At 42.7% G+C, this 26,092-nt stretch overlaps 1 long non-coding RNA gene across 1 annotated transcript in view; it reads left to right on the forward strand.

Moving 5' to 3' along the window:
• Nucleotides 1–22,144: 22,144 nt before the first annotated feature.
• The window catches only part of LOC109027847 (uncharacterized), a 53,698-nt gene continuing 49,750 nt past the window's right edge, over nt 22,145–26,092 (forward strand). The window contains exon 1 of the long non-coding RNA XR_004069200.3: nt 22,145–22,251. This is a non-coding gene — a long non-coding RNA (uncharacterized lncRNA). The remainder of the gene's footprint in view (nt 22,252–26,092) is intronic.

Below are 26,092 nucleotides of genomic sequence, written 5' to 3' on the forward strand. Positions count from 1 at the left end.
AGCCACCTGAGTATCTGGGATTACAGGCATGAGCCACCATGCCTGGCTAATTTTTGTATTTATTTATTTATTTTTTGAGATGGAGTCTTACTCTGTTGCTCAGGCTGGAGTGCAGTGGCGTGATCTTGGTTCACTGCAATCTCCACCTCCCAGGTTCAAGTGATTCTCCTGCCTCAGCCTCCTGAGTAGCTGTGACTACAGGCTTATGCCACCATGCCTGGCTAATTTTTGTATCTTTAGTAAAGACAGGGTTTCACTATGTTGGCCAGGCTGGTCTTGAACTCCTGACCTCAGATGATCTGGCACCTCGGCCTCCCAAAGTGCTGGGATTATAGGCATAAGCCACCATGCCCAGCTAATTTTTGTATTTTTACTAGAGACAGAGTTTTGCCGTGTTGGCCAGGGTGGTCTTGAACTCCTGAGCTCAAGTGATCCTCCTGCCTTGGCCTCCCAAAGTGTAGTGATTACAGGGGTGAGCCATTTTGCCTGGCCAAGAATCTAACTGTAGAGTTAGAAGGAACCTTGGAGTCAGTAGACAACTAGTATTGAAGGAAACTTTAGAATTATTTTTAGTGATTCTCCACTCCCATCTTCCTACTAAGTGGTTACCTGGTTTAGGCTTTATTTCCAGTCAAGGGGAAATAACTACTACTACTACTAAGGCAGAGCCCAAAAGGGCAGCAAGTCGAGAACTGCTCCTTTGGTTCTAAAGCTTGCCTGCAAAAATAGAAAAATGGGAAAGAGAGTGGGCAGAGTATGAAGAGAAGATTAATGGAAGGAGAAGGGCCAATTCTATGGGATATTTAGAATACAATAATTAGTTAATGTGGCTCAAGAATAGATCCATAGATCAATGGAAAGGAATATATTTCCTAGAAGCAAACTTTAAAACTTAACATATGATAAAGGAAATATCACATATCATTAAGAAAGATTAATTAATGGTTTTGGGAAATTTATCTAGCTCTGTGGAAAAAAATCAATACAGATCATGAGTTCCTATTATATGCTAAAATAAATTCCAGGTACGTTAATGAGTTATGTATAAAAAATGAAAATACTAGAAAAAAAGTGAAGTGCAAAAGCAGTATGGAAAGTCTTTAGGTTTCAGAGGTGGGTAAGGGGCCCACAGTAGTAAATGGCAGAAGAAACCGTGAGGTGCACAGGGACCTGGACTAAATGTAGGCCCCAGGGGTTGAAGTTTCAACACAAAGGCAAGGATCAAAAGAGAGGATACAGGGCCTGCACAGAATGAGCAGAAGTGGATTTCCCTAATGGAACCAGGAGGCAGAAACGTGTTATCTTTTGTGAAAAGGCATCTGAATATCCTGCCCACCAGCACTGAGTTATGACCAGAAGATTGCTGTCTGTCTTGAGACACGGATGGAAAAAGTCATTTGAAAGATTGGAACCCTGAGTCCTCACTGGTGCAGTGTGGAAATCCCAAGCTGAAGGATAGATTAAAAACCAAATCTGGCCAGGCCCAGTGGTTCATGCCTGTAATCCCAGCACATTGGGAGGCTGAGGCAGGTAGGTTGCTTGAGCCCAGGAGTTTGAGACCAGCCTGAGCAACATGGTGAAACCCTGTCTCTACTAAAAATACAAAAATTAGCCAAGCATGGTGGTGTGTGCTTGTAGTCCCAGCTACATGGGTGGCTGAGATGGGAGGACTGATTGAGTCTAGGAGGTCAAGGCTGAAGTGAGCCATGGTCATGCCAGTGCACTCTTGCCTGGGTAACAGAGCAAGACCTTGTCTCAAAAATCCTCTAGGGCCCAGACAGAGGAAACTCAGAATCCTTCTGCCTCTCTCATGGCTTCTACAGTCTAAGGCACTCAAGAAGAAAGCTTCTGCAGATCAACATTTTCATGGAAGACGAATTCACAGACAAAACATACAGAATAAGAAGCTCCAACATACGTCTAATAGGAGTTTCAGAGTGAGATTGTCAAGAGAATGGCAGAAGAACTGTTCAAAGATATAATAGCTGAGCATTTTCAAGAAAGGAAAAAAAAAGGTATTTAAAAGGCCTGTGGGTGCTGAGTAGGATTTGAAAATCCACAGGGCATATCACAATGAAACTGCAGGGTGAGATGGCAGGGAGTTAAGGATGAAGAGAAACTCCTGAAAGTCACCAGAGAGAAAAATCAAATTACCTACAAAGAACAACAGAGACTTAGGGGGATTTTTATTGGCAATTATACATTATTGAGACATTGGAAATATTTTTAAAGTTAGGGAAAATAATGCTGAAACCAGCTTTTATACCCAAAGAGATTTAAAACATAGACACACATAAGTTGGAGTCAGAGAGACGTGGCTCAAATTCTGATTTTGTCATTCAGTAGTTATTTAATCTCTTCCTGCCTTAGTTTGCTGATTTATGGAGTGTGGTGGGAACACCATCTCAACTGTTGTATATGGATGCCAAATGTTAGGTAACTGGACTGGGAACTCTTTCAATGTAATTTTTTTTTTCTTTTTTTTTTTTTTTTTGAGACAGAGTCTCATTCTGTTGCCCAGGCTGGAGTATAGTGGCACGATCTCGGCTCACTGCAACCTCTGTCCACCAGGTTCAAGTGATTCTCCTGCCTCAGCCTCCCAAGTAGCTGGGACTACAGTGATGCACCACCATGCCCAGCTAATTTTTTTGTATTTTTAGTAGAGATGGGATTTCACTGTGTTGGCCAGTCTGGTCTCAAACTCCTGACCTCAAATATCTACCTGCCTCAGTCTCCCAAAGTGCTGGGATTACAGGCATGAACCACAGTGCCTGGCCTCAGTGTATTTTTAAAAAGCCTATCTGTGGCCGGGCACTGTGGCTCATGCCTGTAATCCCAGCACTTTGGGAGGCCGAGGCGGGCAGATCACGAGGTCAGGAGTTTGAGACCAGTCTGGCCAACATAGTGAAGCCCCGTCTCTACTAAAAATACAAAAAATTAATCGGGTGTGGTGGTGTGCACCTGTAATTCCACCTACTCAGGAGGCTGAGGCAGGAGAATAGTGTGAACCCGGGAGGTGGAGGTTGCAGTGAGCCAAGATTGCGCCATTGCACTCCAGTCCAGGTGACAGTGCGAGACTTTGTCTCAAAAAAAAAAAAAAAAGCCTATTTATATATGACTTTGGTGAAGAATCCTTTCAAACAGAGACAACGTCAGGCTCAGAGTCAAAGCAAAAAGAAAGGAGGCTGATGGCACAGAATTATTGATGTCTGCCAAAGGAGGAAATGTGATAGACAAGCTTACTTTTAATTTAGAAGTAACAAAAGTAGGTCTTATTTTAAATTATTTAGAATGTTCTGGCAAGTAATTTCAAAATTAAATAGCTATATTTTGCTTTCAAAAGGAATTTGAGAATTATGCCTCACTATTTCAATGAATAATTAAATGTCCCTTCTGGTTTTGCATTCGCTTCCTCGCCTTTACATTTCAATATTGAAGACCTATGGGCCAATATTGGCGACAGGTGGGCCATGTCTCTACCTGCTGTAACCAGTTTGAACTGGAAGGGGACCCACTTCACTAGATGTTGAGCTTGTGTAGGTATGGATCTCTAACCTTAACCCCCAATCCTTTCTTCCAGATTATGCATTCAAGATCTAAAGATGCTTTCCTTTCATCATCTAGAATGAATTTGTTCATTTATCCTGATGAAAGGTTAAAGAAGATATTGCCAATTGTGAACAATAACCTTCGATGGAAATGATATCATCAATTCCTGAAAGTGCAGAACAATCTATTTTTAGGAAGGGATGTGCTCCATTGAGCTCCTGATTTTGAGACCACTTTTATTTATTTATTTTTAAACTTAATTTAGTTTGATATTTAAAATTATTCAGCTCATGTTTCAATTCTTTGCTTCCTATGGAATAATGTTTAATTTTCCCTCTTTTATTAGTTAAGGCACACTGAAGCTAGGCATAGAACCCCATAAAATCCAATTGACAGCTTCCCAAATGTAAGTTTCATCAAAAATAACCTTTCGATAAATTAAACAAATAAAAAGGCTGAGGAAAGTGTAGTTTTCAAACTGAACCAGTAAATTTGTTTGAAAGAACACAGGAACTCATTTGGAAAGGTCTTAGCACAAGCTAAGAGAAGTGAGGGCCAGCACGTGTCATCGGGGAGGGAGGGTGAGGCCTGGAGGCAGAAGGCAGCAGCTGAGGTCTTGGTACTCATCTGATCATCATTTGCTTTGGGTACCCCACTCACCTTAGTTCTGCCCCAGTTTTCTCTGCTCTGAAGTATCTGCTCCAAAGTATCTGCTCCCCTCATAGGGTTGTTGGGAAGATCTTTCAAGATAGCAAGGGTAAAAATGCTCTGTGAACCTGAAAAAGAAAAAGATTATAATTTAGGTATGATGGTTAATATTGAGTGTTAACTTGATTGGATTAAAGGATGCAAAGTATTGTTCCTGGGTGTATCTGTGAGAGTGTTGCCAAGGAGATTAACATTTGAGTCAGTGGACTGGGAGAGACAGACCCACCCTTAATTTGGGTGGGCACCACCTAATCAGCTGCCAGCACAGCTAGGATAAAAGCAGGCAGGGGAACATGGAAGGACTACACTGGCTGAGTCTTCTGGCCTCCATTTTTCTCCCATGCTGGATGCTTCCTGCCCTTGAACATCAGACTCCATGTTCTTTAGCTTTTGGACTTTTGGACCTACACCAGTGGTTTGCCAGGGGCTCTTGGGCTTTAGGCCACAGACTAAAGTTTGCACTGTTGGCTTCCTTACTTTTGAGATTTTGGGACTGGGACGGGCTTCCTTGCTCCTCAGCTTGTAGACAGTCTATTGTGGGACTTCACCTTGTGATCTTGTGAATCAATAGTCCTTATAAACTCCCCTTCATATATTCATCTATCCTATTAGTCCTGTCCCTCTAGAGAGCCCTGACTGATACATTAGATCATGGCATAACTTTTGTGTTATTATTCTGTTGAAAGTTTTTTCTTCTCCCTTTTGAATCAGGTAGGTATTTATCTCAGTTCTTTAGTTCGGTTGGTGTCATAGCATAAGTATGGAAAAGATGTCAGCAGGAACAGTCTCCCAGAGAAATCCTATCTGAGCACCCAGATCATTTGGGAAAGCAAAAAGAAATATATTTTTTAAGGTTTTATGTAAGAACAAAAAAGACCTTCAAAACATTAATTCAATTATTGAACAATTTGATATTTGATATTATATATATTTACACTGTCCAAAATAGTACCCACTAGTCACATGTGGACTTTTAACTTTAACTAAATTAAAATTAAATGACATTAGAAGTTTAATTCTTCATTTGCACTGGCCATGTTGCAAATGCTTGATAGCCACACGTGGTGAGTGGCTATCACAATGAATGGCACAGATGTGAACTTTTCCACCACGGCAGAAAGTTCTGCTGGAGAGCACTGGTGCAGAACAGAACACCTGGATACATGAATACTTCTGGAGGCGGGTGATGGGAAAATACACAGAATAGATGGTCACTTCCTGAGATAACAGTCCACACACTTCTCCCCTGTTGCTTAGTGATTTACGTAAACCTGAGATGTCTTTACATCCAATCTTAGGAAATGTCGTCAATGCTACCTTCAAAACATCTCCGACCTCTTGTCACACCCCTTGTGCGAGCTCTCACCATGTGCGCTCTGATTCTGGCAAATGCTTTTTACTTAACTGGGTTCCCTGATGTAAAATTGTCCTATGCGCACAACCTTTCCAGGAGTTCTCATCATTCTGAGTAAAAGCCAACATCTTTCAATGCCTGGCCAGATCTACCCCAGCCTCCACCTACCCAGCTTCTATGAGTCTTCCCCTTACTCGCTCAGCACCACCCATGCTGACCTCCTTGCTTTTTAGAACATACGATACCTACTCCCACCCCAGGGCCTTTGCTTGTGCTGTTCCCCAAGCTCAGAGCACCCTTCCCTCTCATCTCATTCAGGTTTCTGCTCAAGATCGCTTCACCTGAGAAGCTTCATTTACATTCTCTACCAAATAACTGTGCCCCTCCCCATCATCGTCTGGCCCCATCTCCCGCTCTTTTCATAGCACTTACTGCTACTTGATATTCTATCATAAATTGACATGTGTGTTATGTTTTGTGTGTCTCTCCATGAGTGCAGGAGCTGTGTAATACACTCTTGTGGTGGTTAACAACACGACTCTGGAGTCAGATTGCCTGGGATCAAATTCTAGCTTTGTCACTTACTGGCTGTGTGACCTTTGCCAAGTTTGTTAGCTTCCCTTGGGCCAATAATAGTATGCACCTCATAAAGCAGATGCTAGAATTAAATGAGTTTCATCTATATAAAGTGCTTAGAATAGTGTGTGGCACATGGTAAGTGCCATTTAAATACTTGACATGTTGTTGGTAGTTTTGTATTGTGTCAACTTAGCTAGGCTGAAGGTGGGTCCCTTCCCTATGTAATTCTAGGTCTGTATTGGCCACAAGGGACATATTACCCAGCATTTGGATGGTAGAATTGGGGTAGCAGCTGTGCTTTTCTTTTCTCTCTGAAGATAGGTACAAGGGACCAGGGCTGTGACAGCTTGTACAAGTTGTCTCTGTCCTGTGAGCTCACTTTATTTGTGCTAGGCATACCTGCAGCTCCTGAAGCTCCTGCTGGATCTCTAGGTGTGTGGCCAGCTCTGTGTTGAGCCTCCTGCAACTCGCCCATGACATCAGGATGGGCTGAGAGGCAGATGTGGGTTCCACCAAATACTGTCTTCTCAGAAAGGCTTTTTTTTTTTTGTCATATGTAATATAGGACTCTCACCACTTTCTATTATTTTACCCTGCTTTATTTTTCTCCATAGTACTCATTATGTCCAGACACTGGATTTATTAAGTTTTTTTGGATTGAGAGTAGGAGCTTTATATTTTTTGTCCAAGGATATCTGTCTCTGGCCATTAGGTTGTTTGATACATGGTAGATGCCCAATATGTATTCTTTAAATGAATGGGCAAAATGAAATTACAGGTCATAGTGTTGTTCCACGGGTGCAGAGGCAGAGTAAAGGCATTGGAGGGCTCACATGACATTTCCACGTGAACATGGAAGCCTGACGGATTACCCAGCTCTCCTGCTGGTCTTTGAACTATATTGGAGAACCAAGAACTTTGCCAACCTAGTGCTAACCTAGTTAATGGAAACTCAAGGGAGGTAGATAGAGACTCATGAGGCTATACACAGCAAATATGGACTGTTTTTTTGGTCTCTGGCTTGTATTATAATTTGACTTTTGAAAAAATATTCCTTGCATCAGGTTAATATATAATCTACTTCATAGTTACTTCTGAGGTGGGCATAATGAAACTGTTCATTAAACAAATCTTTAATAGCATCCTACTATGTGTGAAGCATTGTACTAGGTGCTGGGATATATAGCAGTGTACAGATCAAACCCCTCAATTTCATGCAACTTACACTCTAGAGGGGAATACAGACAGTAAGGTAAATATGTAAAATTCATAATATGTCAGTGATAACTGCTTAGGAGACAAAGGAGGGGAGAGAGGAGAAGTCTTGTTTCATTTTGCTTTTTAACAATTTTTAAATAAGGTCAGGCCAAGGTGATATTTTATTAAATAATGAAGGAGGTAAAGGAGTAAGCCACAGAGATATTTGGAGAAAGAACAGTTCAAGCAGAGAAAACAGCACATACACTGACCATGAGGCAGGAATGGGCTGGGTGTGTTGGAGACCCGATGTAGTTGTTAGCAACTCCCTGCCAGCTCTAGCTCTGTGGGGCTTCACTGTCCTTGTCAAGTTCCCTGAACTCTGTGCACGCCTTTGTAAATAGTCCCCCCAAAAAACTCTTCTCAACCCTTTTGAGAGTGCCATCTGTTTCCTGCAGGGACCTGATGGATGTGAGTGAGCTCCATCCTGTCTGGGAGTGTTGTGTAGTTTGTATAAAGAAATGCTGAAGGAGTTCAGAGCAGGAGAAAATCATTGTAAGAGGAAACATGTGAATCTTTGTTTTGACCTTGAAGAAAATAGAACAGAACCAAGTTATTTCTTTGATTGGGCCTCTGATTAATGGTAACATGGTAACTCTTCCACCTATGGCTTCAACCAGAAATCTTTTTTTTTTTTAAGACAGGCCTTTTTTGTCACCCAGGCTGCAGTAGAGTGGAGTGATCTCACTGCGAACTTCACCTCCGAGGTTGAAGCGATTCTCCTGCCTCAGCCTCCCGAATACCTGGGATTACAGGCGCATGCCACCACTCCTGGCTAATTTTTGCATATATATACACATATACGTATATGTGTATATATATATACATATATATGTATATATATACACATATACGTATATGTGTATATATATACATATATATGTATATATATATACACATATACGTATATGTGTATATGTATATATATACACATATACGTATATGTGTATATATATACATATATATGTATATATACACATATACGTATATATACACATATATATGTGTGTGTGTGTGTGTATATATATATATATATATATATATATATATTTTTTTTTTTTTTTTTTAAGTGATGACAGGGTTTTACCATGTTGGCCAGGCTGGTTCTGAACTCCTGACCTAAGGTGATCTGCCCGCCTCGACCTCCCAGAGTGCTGGGATTACAGGCGTAAGCTACCATGCCTGGCCAAGCCAGAAATTTCTCTAGGTGTTACCACGGATTCTTCCTTCTTTCTCCACCACTCCCCACAACATCTAATTGATCACTAAATCAAATTGGAGTATACAAATTGGACTATACAAATTGGACTATACAAATTAGACTATATTGCTGCTTCCCTTAAAACCATTCCTCTACAGGAGAGTGTCCACACTCTTTGACAGACATTTCCGGCCTCATCACCCACCATCCGTCCTTTTGTGTGTTACGTCCAAGCGATATGGAAGAACTCAGGGCTCCCGTATGGTCATGCTTCCAGGTGTTTGCATAAGCTCACCAGATGGCATCATGGCCACTCCTCTGCTTTTGTTAGTTAACTCCTGCCTATCCCTTGGGACTTAGCTCAAGGGTCACCTCCTCAGGAAGCCCGGCTTTCCACAAGTATTTGCTGAGCTAGACTTTGCAGGCCGTGAGCTAGGTGTTTTGTGTATAAAACATACAAATTCCTTGTCCTTGTGGAGCCTATGTCTAGCAGTAAGTGCTAATGTTTGGAAGGGCAGACGCTAGATATGAAAATACCCGAACAAATATATAGCAAAAATCGTGGGAAGTGCCTTGAAGGAAAAAACCAGAGAACAACAAAAACGGCTGAAGGGTAGTGATGGGGGATGGGGTGGGAAACGGGTCTACTGTAAGAAGGAGGCTGAGGAGGTGACAATTAAACAGATACCTGAAGAATGACAATAGCTAGTCAGGTAAACTAGGTGATGCGGTGGGAAGTCGCAGAGAGGATGGTGCTGGGGAGAGCATTTCGGACAAAGGGAACCAAGGGACTGAGCACACAGAAAGGGCCTGAGCAGGGAAGAATCACTGGTGCATTGTAGGACTGGAATGCAGGTTAGTGGAGCTGGAATTGATGGGCTATGGAGAGAGTGACAGGAGGTGGAGCTGCAGAGAACAGAAGGCTAGCTCCTGTGTGACTGCGTATGCCCCAATACAAAGTTTGGATTTTATTTGAATGCATAGGAAGTCCCTGAAGCTTTCTGAGGAGAGGAATGACTTGATTTCCTTCACATTTTAAAAAGACCACTCTGGCTACAACTTGGAGAATGTCTTGGAGGGAAGCCAGGAGTGAAGAGAAATGATGGTGCCTCATTCTGTCTTAGGAGTCTCCCTGACACATTCCTGAAGCACCTGGTGCTTATTTAAGCATAGCACTTTTAATCATGGTCGCAATTTTCTGTTTACTTGTCTGTTGCTTCCACCAGTCTGAGAGCTCCTTGAGGGTGGGGATTGTGCCTCTTTTTTTCTTTTCTTTTTTTTTTTTGAGACAGAGCCTCGCTTTGTCACCCAGGCTGGAGTGCAGTGGTATGATCTTGGCTCACTGAAACCTCTGCCTCCCGGGTTCAAGCGATTCTCCTGCTTTAGCCTCCCCTGTAGGTGGGATTACAGGCATCTGCCACCATGCCCGGCTAATTTTTGTATTTTTAGTAGAATTGGGGTTTCATCATGTTGGCCAGGCTGGTCTTGAACTCCTGACCTCAAGTGATCCACCCATCTTGGCCTCCCAAAGTGGAGACTGTATCTTTTATCTCCATTTCATATAATAGGTGTTCAATAAATGTACTTTTTAAAGAATGAAAAAACATACCTTGAAGTAAATATCAGATCCAACTTTTTTCTCTAGGTCTCTAGTTATCTCATCTGGCAAATAAAAAGTCCCCATTAAGTAGACTATAAAATTCTTTTTTTTTTTTTTTTTTTTTTTGAGACAGAATCTTGCTCTGTTGCCCAAGCTGGAGTACAGTGGGGTGATCTTGGCTCACCACAACCTCTGCCTCTCAGGTTCAAGTGGTTCTCCTGCCTCAGCCTCCCGAGTAGCTGGGATTACAGGCACCCGTCACAATGCCCTGCTAATTTATTTGTATTTTTAGTAAAGACGGGCTTTCACAACGTTGGTCAGGCTGGTCTTGAACTCCTGACCTCAGGTGATCCTCCTGCCTTGGCCTCCCAAAGTGCTGGGATTACAGGTGTGAGCCACTGTGCCCGGCCTAAACTATAAAATTCTGTAAGCCATGTTTGTTGGAGTAGAAAGAGCATTTTAGAGGTCTAAGTAGGAGGTCTGAAGGAGAGTGGGGTGAGCAGACTGTGTTGTTGCTGGAGCCATGTGGACAGTAGACAAAGGGAGAATTGCTTGACTGGAGCTAGTTGGTTCAATAGCAATTTTTATTATTTATTATTATTATTATTTTTTGAGACAGGGTCTCATTCTTTCACCCAGGCTTGAGTGTGGAGGTGCGATTATGGCACCCTGGAGCCTCGACTTTCCTGGCTCAAGCGATCCTCCCACTTCAGCCTCCCAAGTAGCTGGGACTACAGGTGTGCACCACCATGCATGGCTGATTTTTTAATTTTAATTTTGTAAAGATGGGGTTTTTCCATGTTGCCCAGGCTGGTCTTAAGCTGTGGGGACCAAGTGATCCTCCCATGTTGGACTCTTGAAGTGTTGAGATTACAGGCGTGAGCCACCATGCCTGGCCCACAATTTTTCATTAGTGGAGTTTTTTTTTTTTTTTTTTTTTCTGGGCCATGAAAGAAGGTTCTACGTGTAGGGAGAAGATAGCTGAATCTGCCACATTCATCAGTATAAAAACAAAGCAAATGCCTTTTGGGGAGCACCACTCTCAGAGCCCCATTTGGATCCTCCCCCTAAAGTTAGGAGCTGGCAAGCTCTCAACTCCTTTTTTTTTTTTTTTTTTTTTTGAGACAGAGTCTCGCTGTCGCCCAGGCTGGAGTGCAGTGGCGCCATCTTGGCTCACTGCAGTCTCCGCCCACCAGGGTTCACGCCATTCTCCTGCCTCAGCCTCCCGCGTAGCTGGGACTACTGGCTCCCGCCACCTCGCCTGGCTAATTTTTGGTATTTTTAGTACAGACGGGGTTTCACCGTGTTAGCCAGGATGGTCTCGATCTCCTGACTTCGTGATCCGCCCGCCTCGGCCTCCCAAAGTGCTGGGATTGCAGGCGTGAGCCACCGCGCCCGGCCAAGCTCTCAACTCTTAAAAGGTTGTACAATGAGAATTTAGACACCAGGCACCCGTTTCTGCACAGTACCGCAATAAGACACAAAATACAACAAGTTGGGTAAATGAAATTAAAGATACATATGATAAAATAAATTTGGCGTTTCAGAAAATCATTTTGGGGGCAGGAAAACTCATTAGGTTGTGAAGATGAATCAACGTGAGAACAGGGTCCCATTGGCAGAGCACCACTCACGGCACAGTAATTCCGCCGTTGTTGTAGGGCTCTGTGGGGAGGGTGGATTGATGATGATCCCTTCTTTATTGAGATTTTGGGCTCACATCTCATTTATGTTTATGCCTGCCAGATGGCAGAGCCTTTATTTGTCATTGTATTTCTCAGATATTTCTTGATCTCTGCAGCTCCAGTGCATGGATGCTGAAGTGGTACCGTAAGTGTGCATAGGAAACCCATCAGTAAACACTGAGAAAAAAAGACAATGCTGAGGGCAGGAGTTTATTCTGCAGGATAACAGGGATGAAGCTAAGAAAAAGCAAGATGAATGTTCAATATCAGGAAAAGTATGCTGGCCATTCAGCTTTAAGAATAACTTCCCAAGGGAAGCTGTGAAAATCCCACTACTTGAGGCATTTGAGAACAGATTGGATGATGTACTGGAGATTATCCTGCAGGGAGTCAAATGTACTCTGGTCCAGGGAGTGAACTAAAATAGCCACAAAAACCACAAAACGGTCTTTTGTGGTTATGATTCTGGGAGTCCAGTCAGGTATTGCTTTATTGAATCCTTTGCTACAACCACTATGAATTTCCCCACTATGAATTTCCCCAAGCTGAACTGAAGAATTGTACTTTAGAGTATGAGCCTTGGTGGGACTGCATCCCCGTGGCCTGGCCAGCTAAGAGGCTAATCAGATGTAGCGTCTGTCTTACAGAATTCTAAGGTTTATGGTGCAATCTCCCCCCTCCTCTCCCCTCCCCCTCCTCTCCCATCCTCAGGAAGAGAACGAGTCACCTTGGTCTTCCTGTTGCAGTGCCTACTCTCTGCTGCTCACTGCACCGTGGTTTGGCATTTGAAGGAGAATATGGCTTTAAGACCACCAGGCAACATGAGACACGGAATTGCTGAGGGCTGCCAACCATTGCACAAGTGGACAGGCCCTGCAAAGCCTGTTGAGTTGCTATGGAAAACCCCTCCCTGTTCCTACTCTGGGATGCCCAGAGATGTGCTGGGTGTTCTGGGTCTTCTCTGTTTTACAGCTATTGTTAAGGTGGTAGAGGGAAGGGAGGTTTTAATTCCCTAAGGACAGACCAAATCTGTCATTCAAGTTCAGCTCTGAGACTCCAGAGTGAACTGTTGAAGGCCTGCTGCTCATTCTTCTTTCTTCTCCTAATTAATGGCAGTTGATCTAAAAATATATTCGGGGACAGTCTCTGAAGCTGTAGCTGGGACAAGTTGTTGATATAGTTACAGAACTGGGTCTGAGACAAGCACAGAGGCCTGGGCAAGTCGAGAGGCTGAGGGGAACTTGTAAGTGAGTTCCTGGGGAGTTTTCTCATCATTACTTGAGTGTATGTCACACTTTCTCAGTTGATTGGGATGTGCTGTAATTTTCCCACATAGTAGACTCTGGCCATTTATGATTGTAACATTTAAAGTTTCAGCCACTTGAACATGAACTAGAAGTCCATTCTATAAGGTAAGATGCATAACTTTGCTAAGGCATGAATTTGAATCACAACATTGCTTAGTAGTTGTGCCTGAGAGTCCATTATGTAGTGACCAGACCAGACCAGCTGGTGCTTAGCCTCTACGTCTTACAGAAGCCCTTTTTGTTCTTTCTTCCTTGTTCTGTGTGAGAAGTTTGGGAGACATATCCTTGGTGAATGCCATGATTCTTAATCGCCTCATGACTACGAGCCGAGCCCAGCCCAGCCCAGCCTTCCTAAACATGCACCATCATAAAGAAGACCCAAGGAGGAGTCAAAACAGGACACAAACTTGTTCAGCCACATTTACTACTCATTTATTATAAGCCAGGCCCTGTGCTGGGTGCCATAAGAAACACAAAGATTAGTACAACCTGGTTCTTGCCCTCAAAGAAAATACAACCAATAGGAGGGTGGGAGGGGAAAAACAAGGATAAAAAAGAACGTACTGTAGGCCAACACCAGGTAACCACTCTGGGGTGTTTTTCAACACCAATAACCAATTATCTGGATACCAGCTAGGAGTTCAATAACTCAATTCTGTCCCATGGAGTTAGAGTGCATCACCCTCCTGGCACATGGATGCATTTATCAATCCAGAAGTTCTCTGAACCCTGGAGGTTCTACTATCTAGGCATGACTGATGAAATCACTGGCCCTTGGTGATTGACTCAATCTCCAACCCTCTCCCTTTTCTTGAGGTTGGGGAGTAGGACTGAAAGCTTTAAGCTTCTAATCAAGACTTGATCTTTCTGGCAACCAATCCACATCCCAAAGCTATCTGGGGTGCCCAGCTGCCAGTCATCCCATTAGCACACAAAAGACACTCATCACTCTGGAGACTCCAAAGGTTGTAGGAGCTGTGTACCAAGAACCAGGAGTAAAGATCAAATACTTATTTCTTTATTACACCCCAACCACCATAAGGAAGTTACAATGAAAGTGTCATGTGGCTTCAAAGAGAAGAAAGATCACAACCATTTGTTAAGTCCTCATATTGCAATATCTTGTGATGGTAAAGAACTTTGACTCTGCCAACACTGGGTTTGACTCATGGGGCAAATCTCATAGTTACCCTTCTGCTTCTTTATCAGTATCCTCAGTCCATGAAATGGAGCAAAATCAATTCCCCTGGAAAGAGTGTAAAGTACCTCAGAACTCTTACAGGACTGAGGCTTCTTGCCATAGAGTGTTATTTTATTTGCCTGTCTGTTCTGTCCACTACAGAGCTTAGCTACATTGCCATTTTCTTGTTATTGTTGTTTCCAGAAACCACAATAGATGAGGAGATTATGGCTTAAAACCCGCAGTCCCATTATCTGTCAGCCTGTGAAAGATAAAAAGTGCCACCAGTGTATCCAGAAAGTCATTTTTCAGTAGCCATAGGTGACAAGAATTACATTTCTTTACCAGGACATCTTGATGTGTCACATCATAAATATTCAGGTTCTATAGACTTTTAAAAAAGATATGTTATCTCCTTTCTTGTATAACACTAGCTTCAAGGTCAGATTCAGGATGGCTCAAAACCAGGAAGTAGGAATTCTTACACTTGAGAGAAAAGGGGCAGCTGGGGAGTGGGCTGAGGAAGCAGAAACCGAAAAGCAGGACTTGGGTTTGGAAATCATCGGGTGAGGTGTGGCATCCTTAAACCCAGGCTGGCGGGGCCTCTGCTCTGGGCCTGTGCTTTCCAGAGCCCGGCTCTGGCTCTCCTCTGGCTGTGCCTTCCCCATGGGATGAGAAGTTCAGGAGACCAGGATTATGCCTACCTGGAGCCCATGCCCCCACTACTTCTAGACAAAGCTTGACCAACCCACCGGCTGCGGGCTGCCCAGAATGGCTTTTAATGTGGTCCAATACAAATTTGTAAACTTTCTAAAAATGTTATGAGATTTTTTTGATTTTTTTTTTTTAGCTCATCAGCTATTTTTAGTGTTAGTGTATTTTATGTGTGGCTCAAGACAATTCTTTTTCTTCCAGTGTGGCCCAGGGAAGCCAAAAGATTGGACACTGCTGTTCTAGACCATCCTTCAGTGTCAGGGACATTGGGATTCCCTGCCCAAACACTAAGGTTTGCCCTTTTGAGGGCTAATAGTGCCATCTGTGTGCCTAGAGGGTGGCCGACAGGTGGTTGTTTGGCAGGGACCGTGGTTGCAGGGAGACAGAGATGTACACATATATATGGAAGAGGTCTTTATGATCTGGGCAGAACTACAAGAGGCATGAGAGAAAGGCATGAGAGGTGGGTTGTGGGCCGGGGGCCTCCATTTGTATTACTGCCCCAGGGCTGTAAATGTTAGGGGTAGGCCTGAATGGGAGTCCAAGCTTAGAAATTTTCAAGCAAAAACACTGGATTTGCAAATAGTTCCTAATAAGATTGAGCTGGCTTGCGCTTTTGCTAGATTCAGCCCCAATTGCTTTTACTTCTATCTGCCAGGTCACTAATAGTTCACAGCAAATAGTTCACAGTGATAGCACTTGTCCTCTTAGTCCATAGCTATAGTCCTTGAGATGCTGGGGTAACAAAAGAAGAGAAAGACTGTCTGGCATAGAATTTAGAATTCTAGCCTGACTCTGAGAGGCACACTTTCATGGGGGCTTTGGAATCAGAGTTCTGTCCTGAGACCTGGATAAATTGGGCTCCTGGCATGGGCTTGCACTTCAGGGGGCTCTACTTTTTGGAGTGACTCCCTTGAACTTTTCTATTAAATAACTTCCCTTTAATGCCTGGGACAGGCAGGAGTTAGCAGAACCAACCAGGTGGGATTCCTTGGCTCTGTCTCAGGGCCCTTGTTATTCCTGGTGCCCATTTCTCCCTTTTTGGGCATTCTCCCATTCTCTACCATTGGATCTGGGGTTAACCAGATGGCCCAGGACCACTGAGGCTTGTGTCAATCATGTTGTCTTGACATGGACATGGACTAGGACTAGGAATCCAGTTCCAGGGGGGCAGCCTGGAGAGCAGATAGTTCCTGCTGGCCAGCTAGTATTTCTTTTGTAGGATCACATGGAATTGGGCTACCAGGTGGTGTGGATATGCTGATTTGGTGACTCAAATTGTTTATGTAGATAAGGGCTTTGCAAAAAAATATTTGCCTGGGCCCCACACACCCTAGGAGCAGCCCTGGTCAAGCGCTTGTGCAAACGGCAGTTGCTTCCCCCACAATTCCTTCTAAATCTGCGATCTCCCAAACCCCATAACGAGGACTCACATTCTATAAAGAGCAGGAACCAAGAGGCAGAGGGGGAAGTCCTGAGTATTTAATTCCTCTGCTTTTGATGTAGATGGTACAGTCCTGACTTTCCAGCTGAGTGGAGCCTTGCTCTTGGTTTCCACATGCAACAGTGACCTGCTTGAACCCCACAGGGAGGAAGATGGAGGATGCCTCACGAGTATTGAGGGTAATTGGTAGTGGCTTTGAGGAAGATAATGTCCAATCTCTGGCAGAGGATAAGGAAAGGGGTAACTTGAAAAGGTGAAAAGGGGTGACTTTCATTATTCTGTCAGTAAAACTGAGTTTCCAGCACATTCTGTAGGTCCAAAATAAACCCCCTCTTCATCCAATCTTCTGTTGTGTCTGCCCTAAGAAGGGTCTTGTGGAAGGGAGAAGATGAGCACACGACCGAAGGGCAGCGCACAGCTGCTGCTCATAATGTGGAGAGTTGCAGTGCACGTTTGCTGGGCACATTACATCCATTATCTGGTTTAATACAATGATGAAATTGGGGTGAGTACTGTTATTGTCTCCATTTCACAGACAAGGGAATAGAGATTAGAGTGGTGAAATAATTTGCTCAAGATCACGTAGCTAGTAAGTGGTGAAGTCAGGATTTGAACACAGGTTTCAAGACAGGCTGGAGGCCTGTTTGTGACCTGAGGGCCAAACTTCTATTGTGGGGTGAGGATAATCTATCCTGCAAAGGAAAATCTGGGGCCTTGAGGGCCTCACTGGGACTCAGGAGAGAGCTCTTAGATGGGCTCTGTTAGCTGATTTTAAAGAGCCTGAAGTACTTGCTGTGACCGATTTCTCTTTCTGCGATCAGCAGCTTCAGAGCATAGCATGCTTCAGCTGCTCTTAAAAGGTTACTGAAAAGTGGATGTGAGGTATTGACATTAAAAAAAAAAGATCGTATTGTGGTTCTCTTCACCCAAGCACTTCAAAAACCTTTCTAAAACACCTCATGGAAAATCCCATTGTCACACTTTACAGAGTAACAACTGACCACACTCATTCAGAAAATCAATGGCAGAGTAAGTTTGATTTGAAGAAATGGAGCCGAACTCAAGACCCCTCTCGCAGGTCAGACCCAAATCACAATCAACTGTCGTTATAGTTGGGTCACCCTGGTCCTAGGTGATTTGGAATCTATATTGTGTTGGCACATTTTAAAAAAAACTAACTTGTTTATATGTGGCTTTTTTTTTTCTTTTTTGTTGGGGGGTGGGAGGATGAAGTCTCACTGTGCTGTCAGGCTGGAGTGCAGGGGCATGATCTCGGCTCACCGTAACGTCTGCCTCCTGGGTTCAAATGATTCTCCTGCCTCAGCCTCCCAAGTAGCTGAGATTATAGGCATGCACCACCACGCCTGGCTAATGTTTGCATTTTAGTACAAAATAGAGATGGGGTTTCACCATGTTGGCCAGGCTGGTCTCGAACTCCTGACTTCAAGTGATCTGCCCGCCTCAGCCTCCCAAAGTGTTGGGATTACAGGCGTGAGCCACAACTGGCCTCTATGTAGCTTTTCTAAGGAGGCTTTTTAAACTGGAGATTTATGGAGGATTAAAAGAACACTTGGAATTTGGCTGGACAGCACAGGAACATGGGAAAGAAGAAAACAAGAGGGGATCAAAACGGAGTCAGCAACGAGGCAAACACAAGCAAGGATGGACTTGGGAATTTGCCACCCTTTGACGAGGTGCCAGAGAGGCCAGACCCGTCTAACTTCTTTCAGGGAGCGCCATGTTCAGCAGCAATCTCTACATTCAGAAAAAATTAACTCAGTTGCTCCTATGGGCCCCCTCTCCCCTCACACGAGTCTCTTATCTCCATATTCAGAGGCAGGTTTGTCTGGTTTAAATCCAGGTTCTGATGTAACTGTGAACTTTGGGACAAGTTATTGAACAATTCTGGGCCTCAGTTTCCTTATTTTCAAAAGAGGATAATAAAATCCACCTCCTTATATTGTTTTGAGGAAAAATGAGAGGGCCTGCATGAAACGCTGAGCACAGCAGGTGCCCATTGCAGGCTCTTTGTGAGGGCTGCGTGCTTCTCTCCCTCCCTCCTTTTTACTCTCTCTCCCCGCTGCTTTCTTTCCTTTTATTTTTTGAAAAGTGATTGATCATTTTGATTTTTTTTTTTTTTTCTGGTAGGAATCTTAAACTGCTCTTCTAGGGGGAGTATACAGGACAAAAATATTTTCCTGGGGCAGGTATGGGAAGGTATGTGAATTCCAAGGCACTGGGTGCAGTTTCAGAGGAAGACAAGGCTCCAGGCGGACTACTGTAGGGAAAGCAGGGGGCCATGGGTGCTTAAAGGGGTGGGTTCCAGGGTTGCCCAAAGTAGAGGGTGAGTGGGCATATGCATGTGTTCATATGCAGGTGTGGGTGTGCATACCTGTGTATGCATGTTGGCACGTGTGTGCACATATGTGTGTGTAGGATCAGAGAGAGGGCTGCTTATAGCATAAAACTCACTGCTCACTCCAGAGGTTAAGAAACTCATTAAGAGAGTCCCTCTCAAACTTTTGGTGCTCATTGAAGACTGGAAGATTTTTTCCCTCTCAGAAATCGCTTGCGGGAAATGAAGACATTAGAGAAAAAGTGTAAAGGCTTCTTTGAGAAAGGCCCTCTTTCTTCCAGTGTGAAGGGGCTCTCCAGGAGTTCCAGCAAGAACTCAAGGGCTCTCTCTCATTTTCCTCCCCACCTCTTCTCCTTCCTTTCTCCTTGATCTTTGTTCTTGCTTTCTCTAGCCTCCTCCACCCACCCGCCACGTCCCTCCCTCCCTGCCCATCCCTTCTCTGTCCTCCTCACTACTCTCCTTCCCTCCTTTTGTTCTTTGCTTTTCATCCAGTTGAGGGATGTTTGGTAGAACACATTTCTACTTCTCTTTTACTCATATTCCAGTACAACATCCCTGCGAGCACTGAGAAACATCTGTTTCTAGCTTTCCTTTTTCTGGAAATCATTATTTATTTAATGTTTTTATTTTTTTGTATGGTTTAATGAGGCTCCTCTTCTCTGGGATATTCCCACAGATAGAACTTTGGCACCTGCTGTTTGGAGGTGCTGCAATTTCCTCCCCTTTTATCACCAAACAGTTGCCAACCTCCTTCACATTAGTGAAAGTGGGGGAAAAAAAACCAGAATGACAAACCCACAACCAGCCCACCACCCTCTGCTGCTGGGTTCAAACCTCGCTGGCCACAGTGCAAGTTTGGTTTTAAAACTGAAGAAATGTTCACCTGAGGTATTATTTTTTTCCTGTGTCTTAGCCTTTATAATAAACACATTTCTTCATTTTAATGAATATAGGAGGAATTTGAGTCCAACTGGTTTCCGGTAGTAAGGATAGACAGGGTTTATACTTTTAAAATTATTTACAGCCTGTCAGTGCTCATAGCTTTGAATGATTAATGCCATGATAGCTACTGCCAGTGAGACAAAGCCTTCCAGAGGGTCGTGGCACTAGGAGCAGCTGCAGTACTGAAGGTGGGATCCAGCCCCCCAAACCTTCTCAGGAAGGGAGCAGGTGTCATGTTGCCTTCTACATCCCTACTCTTTCCTGGGAGAGGTACTCATATAGCCAGCTGCTAGAGGGGTTCTTCTGTTTCTTTTGTCAGAAGTAGGTTCAGGGCCAAGCTTAGCTATTAACTAGTTGTGACACTTCTGGCCAGTAATGTAGCCTCTCTAAAGACCAGTTTTATCTTCTCTAAAATACGGAAGGGACACTTACACAAAAAGTTGTAAGGAATAACTGAGGTAACATACTTAAGTATGGAGCTCAGTGCTGATGCCTAGAAACTGTGTAATAAACTGTGGCTATGCAACAGATGGAATATATTTGAAGCCTCCATCTGGCCCTGGGCTATGATAATAGGAGTTAAGGCAAGTGTTCCTAGGATGGTACTCTTTCATCCTTCTTAAGAAATGAGAGAACTTTCTTTTGAGGTTTGGCCTAGTGGCTGAAGAGGCTCTTCATGGTCCTGAGGGTGGTTGGATAAACATCTTAGTAGTGGAGAGTGGGCATAATAGTAGGCACATGCATCCACACGCATCCACACTTTTCTTATTTTGAGACAGATTCTGGCTCTGTCGCCCAGGCTGGAGTGCAATGGCGTGATCTCAGCTCACTGCAACCTCCGCCTCCCTGGTTCAAGCAATTCTCCTGCCTCAGCCTCCTGAATAGTTGGGATTACAGGCATGCGACACCTCGCCTGGGTAACTTTTGTATTTTTAGTAGAGATGGGGTTTCACCATGTTGGCCAGGCTGGTCTCAAACTCCTGACCTCAAGTGATCCACCTGCCTTGGCCTTCCAAAGTGCTGGGGTTACAGGCGTGAGCCACTGCATCTGGTGCATCCATGCTTTATTTTATTTTATTTTTTTGAAACAGAGTCTCTCTCTGTCGCCCAGGCTGGAGTGCAGTGGTATGATCTTGGCTCACTGCAACCTCCGCCTCCTGGCTTCAAGCAATTATCTGCCTTAGCCTCCTGAGTAGCTGGGATTACAGGTGACTTCCACCACGCCCGGCTAATTTTTGTATTTTTAGTAGAGAAGAGGTTTCACCATCTTGGCCAGGCTGGTTTTGAACTCCTGACCTTGCGATCCCCTCACCTCAGCCTCCCAAGAATCCACACTTTTAAATCACAGAATGGAGTGACTAAACTGCAGTCACTGAGAACTGTGTAGACCCAGCTTTTCCTCCTGTTTCTTCATCTCCTGTATGAGGTCACCAATCAGTCCTCCTTCTTTTCTCTTCTTTCAGAACATTGCATATATTCTCTTTTTTCACACTGTTCTTGCATCTGGTGCTAGGCTTCATCTCATGTCTGAGTCATTGTCAAAACCTTTCCCTACCTTGTACTATATTTATTCTATAAAAAATTAAAAGTAACTCGAATTGCTTTTTAATACAGAAACAAAAAAGTCATTGTAGAAAATTAGAAAAATAAAGTTAAAAAAAAGCAAATAGTTACTTCACCTAGAGATAGCAATATCTGTGATTTTTTTCTACACAGGCACAGATATATTTTAAATAAAAAAGAAATCAGTGCGCATAATGTTTTGCTACGTGTTTTTTACTTAAGAATATGTCTATTGTGGTAAAACAAATTACCCTGAATCTTAGCAATTTAGAGAAACAAACATTTATTATCTCACACAGTATGAAGGTCAGGAATACCGAGGAGTAGCTTAGCTGGTGGTTCTGGCTTAGGGTCTCTCATGGCAGTATAGTCAAGATGTTGGCTGGGACTGCAATCATCTGAAGTGTTGGCTGGGATGGAAGGATCTTGATGTAGTTTGGATATTTGTTCCCTCCAAATCTCATGTTGAAATTTGATCTCCATTGTTGGAGGTAGGGCCTGATGGGAGGTGCTTGGGTCATGGGAACGGATATCTCATGAATGGCTTGGAACCTTGCCTGCAGTAATGAGTGAGTATTCTGCTCTATTAGTTGCCTTAAGAACTGATTGTTAAAAAGAACCTGGCACCTCATTCCCTTCCCTTTTTTCTTTCCTCTCTTGCCATGTGATGCCTGCTACCCTTCGCCTTTTGCCATGAGTGGATGCAGCTCAAGGTCCTCACCAGAAGCAGATGCAGATGCCATGGTCCTTGGACAGCCTGCAGAACCATCAGCCAAATAAGCCTCTTCTCTTTAGGAATTACCCAGCCACAGGTATTTCTTTCTTTCTTTTTTTTTTAATTTTACTTTACGTTCTGGAATACATACGCAGAATGTGCATATATATGGCATAGGTATACATGTGCCATGGTGGTTTGCTGCACCTCAACCCATTGTCTAGGTTTTAAGCCCCGTATGCATTAGGTATTTATCCTAATGCTCTCCCTCCCCAGATATTTCTTTATAGGAACACAAATAGACAAAGACAGATCTGTTTTCAAGATGGTTCCCTGATATGGCTTTTGCCTGGAGGCCTCAGTTCCTCACCATGTGGACTTATTCCAACATGGCAGCTGGCTTCCCCCAGAGCAAGTGATCCAGGAGAAAGGAGGAGCAAGGCAAACACCACATTGTCTTTTTTTTCCAGACAGGTTTGGGATATGATTCACAGGACATGCAGTTCACCCATTGAAAGTATACAATCTAGTGTTTTTTTTTAAAAGTATATTCATAGGGTTGTACAACCATCACTACTGTCTATTAATAGTTCCAGAATTTTTTTGTCACTCCAAAATGCAAAGCAGTGACTCCTCATTCCCTCCTCCCTTCACCCCTGGCTACTTTCTGTCCCTGTAGATTTGCCTATTTTGGACATTTCATATAAATGGAATCACATATGTGGCCTTTTGTGTCTGGCTTCTTTCACTTAGCCTAAAGTTTTCAAGGGTCATCCATGTTGTAGCATATATTGATTTTATTTTTTGTTGCTGAACAGCATTCCATTGTATGGATATACCACATTTTGCTTATCTATTCATCAGCTGATGGACATTGGGTTGTTTCCACTTTTTGGCTAATAGGAATAATTCTGCTTATAAACATTCATGTACAAGTTTTTGTGTGGACATTTGTTTTCATTTCTCTTGGGTATATACATAAAAGTAAAATTTCTCAGTCGTAAGGTAACTCTGTGTTTAACATTTTGAGAAACTGCCTGTTTTCCAAAGGAGTTGCGCCATTTTACATTCCCACTAGTAGTGTATGAGGGTTCCAATTTTTCCATATCTTTATCAACACTTGTTAACTGTTTTTTTGATTATAGCCATCCTAGTGAAGTGGAATCTCACTGTGGTTTTGATTTGTGACTAATGATGTTGAGCAACTTTTTAATGTGCTTACTGGTCCCTTGTAGATATTTTGAGAAATGTTTATTTAATTCTTTGCCCATTAAAAAATTGGGTTGTCTTTTTATTACTGAGTTGTATGAGTTCTTCATGTATTCTGGATACAAGTTCCTTATCATATATATGATTTACAAGTATTTTATTCCATTTGTGTGTTGGCTTTACACTTTCTTGGTAGTTTCTTGTTTGCAGGAACAATGTTTCTAATTTTGATGTAGCCCAAGCCACACTGTCTTCTTTGTTGCTGTGGAACAGTCTCCTTACCTATTCTACTTGTCAGAATGAGTTATTAAATTTGGCATGCACTCAAGGGGGGTACTGAGGATTAAGCTCTATTTCTTTTTGCTTTCTAAAAAAATTATAGTACAAAACACATAATAGGAAATCTACCCTGTTAACAAACTTTTAAGCTGTACAGTACACTATTGTTAACTATAATACATGTGCATTGTTGTACAGCTGATCTCTAGAACTTTTTCATCTTGAGTGATTGAAACTCTGTACCCATTGAACAGAAACTCTCTATTTCTCCCTTCCTCCAGCTTCTGGCAACCACCATTCTCCTTTCTGCTTCTGTGAGTTTGACTGCTTTGGATACCTCATTTAAGTGGGGTCTTGCAGTATGTGTCCTTCTGCGACTGGCTTATTTCACTTAGTATCAAGTCCTCAAGGTTCATCCATGTTGTCAAAAATGGCAGGATTTCCTTCTTTTTAAGGGCTGAATAATATTCTGTTGAATGTGTATACCACATTTGGCTTACCCATTCATCTGTCAATGGACATTTGGGTTGTTTCTACCTCTTGGCTACTGTGAATAGTGCTGCAATGAGCATGGAAGTGCAAATATCTCTTCAAGATCCTGTTTTCAGTTCTCTTGGCTGAATACCCAGAAGTGGGATCGCTGGATCATATGGTAGTTCCATTTTCAATTTTTTGAGGACCCTGCATACTGCTTTTTATAGGAGCTGTGTCATTTTATATTCTGCCCATAATGTACAAGGGTTCCAATTTCTCTACATCCTCACCAACACTTGCTGTTTTCTTTTTCTTTTTCTTTCTTTAAATAATGGCTATCTTAACAGGTATATTAGTTCATTTTCACACTGCTATAAAGAACTGTTAGAGACTGGGTAATTTATAAAGAAAAGAGGTTTAATTGACTTATAATTCTGCATGGCCAGGAGGCGTCAGGAAACTTACAATCACGATGGAAAGCGAAGGGGAAGCAGAGACTTTCTTCACATGTAGCAGGAAAGAGAGTAGTAGCAAGAGCAGGGGAAAGTGCCTCATAAAACCATCAGATCTTGTGACAACTCACTCAGTACCATGAGAACAGCATGGAGGAAACCATCCCCCTGATCCAATCACTTTCTGCCTGGTACTTCCCTCAACACTTGGGGATTATGGAGATTACAATTCAGGATGAGATTTAGGTGGGGACACAGCCAAACCATACCAATAGTTATAAAGTAATATCTCATTGTGGTTTAGATTTGCATTTTTCTGATGATTCGTGATGTTGAGCATCTTTTCACATACCTGTTGGCCACTTATATGGGTTCTTTGGGGGGAAATATCTATAGAAGTCCTTTGCTCATTTTTAAATTGAGTTATTTGTTTTTTTTCTTGAGCTGAAGAAGTCCCATATATATATATTTCAGATATTAACACTTTATCAAAAACATGGCTTGCCAATATTTTCTCTTATTCTGTGTGTTGCCTTTTCAGTCTGTTGATTGTTTCCTTTGCTGTGCAGAAGCTTTTAAATTTGATATAGTCCACTTGTTCTATTTTTCCATTTCTTGCCTGTGCTTTTGGGGTCATATCCAGGAAATCATGGCTAAGGCCAATGTTAGGAAGTGGATCTACCTTTTGAAGGGAGAAGAGTCAAAGCATTTGTGGACACATTTAAAAACTTCCAGATATGTTAATATTCATTTAAAATATCATATTAGTCCATCAGAAGGCAGAATCTGAAGGCAAAGTGTATTAAAATTATGGTTTCATTATTTAATTGCTGTGTAGCATTAGAAAGATCACTTAATTCTTGGTGCCTGTTTTCTTAGCTGTAAAATGGGGATGATGACATACATTTCTGTTATATATAACATCATATACCATCTATTCATCCCTGAAAAAAATGTGTTTTGCCTTAAACAAGTTTTCAAGAAGAAAACAACCCCATCAAAAAGTGGGCAAAGGATATGAACAGACACTACTCAAAAGAAGACATTTACGCAGCCAAAAGACACATGAAAAAATGTTCATCATCATGGGTCATCAGAGAAATGCAAATCAAAACCACAATGAGATCCCATCTCACACCAGTTAGAATGGCGATCATTAAAAAGTCAGGAAACAACAGATGCTGGAGAGGATGTGGAGAAATAGGAATGCTTTTACACTGTTGGTGGGAGTGTAAATTAGTTCAACTGTTGTGGAAGACAGTGTGGCGATTCCTCAAGGATCTAGAACTAGAAATATCATTTGACCCAGTGATCCCATTACTGGGTATGTACCCAAAAGATTATAAATCATGCTGCTATAAAGACACATGCACACATATGTTTATTGCGGCACTGTTCACAATAGCAAAGACTTGGAACCAACCCAAATGCCCATCAATGATGTACTGGATTAAGAAAATGTGGCACATATACACACAGAATACTATGCAGCCATAAAAAAGGATGAGTTCATGTCCTTTGCAG

This window comes from Gorilla gorilla, chromosome 6 (assembly GCF_029281585.2).
Source record: "Gorilla gorilla gorilla isolate KB3781 chromosome 6, NHGRI_mGorGor1-v2.1_pri, whole genome shotgun sequence".
Lineage (NCBI taxonomy): Eukaryota > Metazoa > Chordata > Mammalia > Primates > Hominidae > Gorilla > Gorilla gorilla.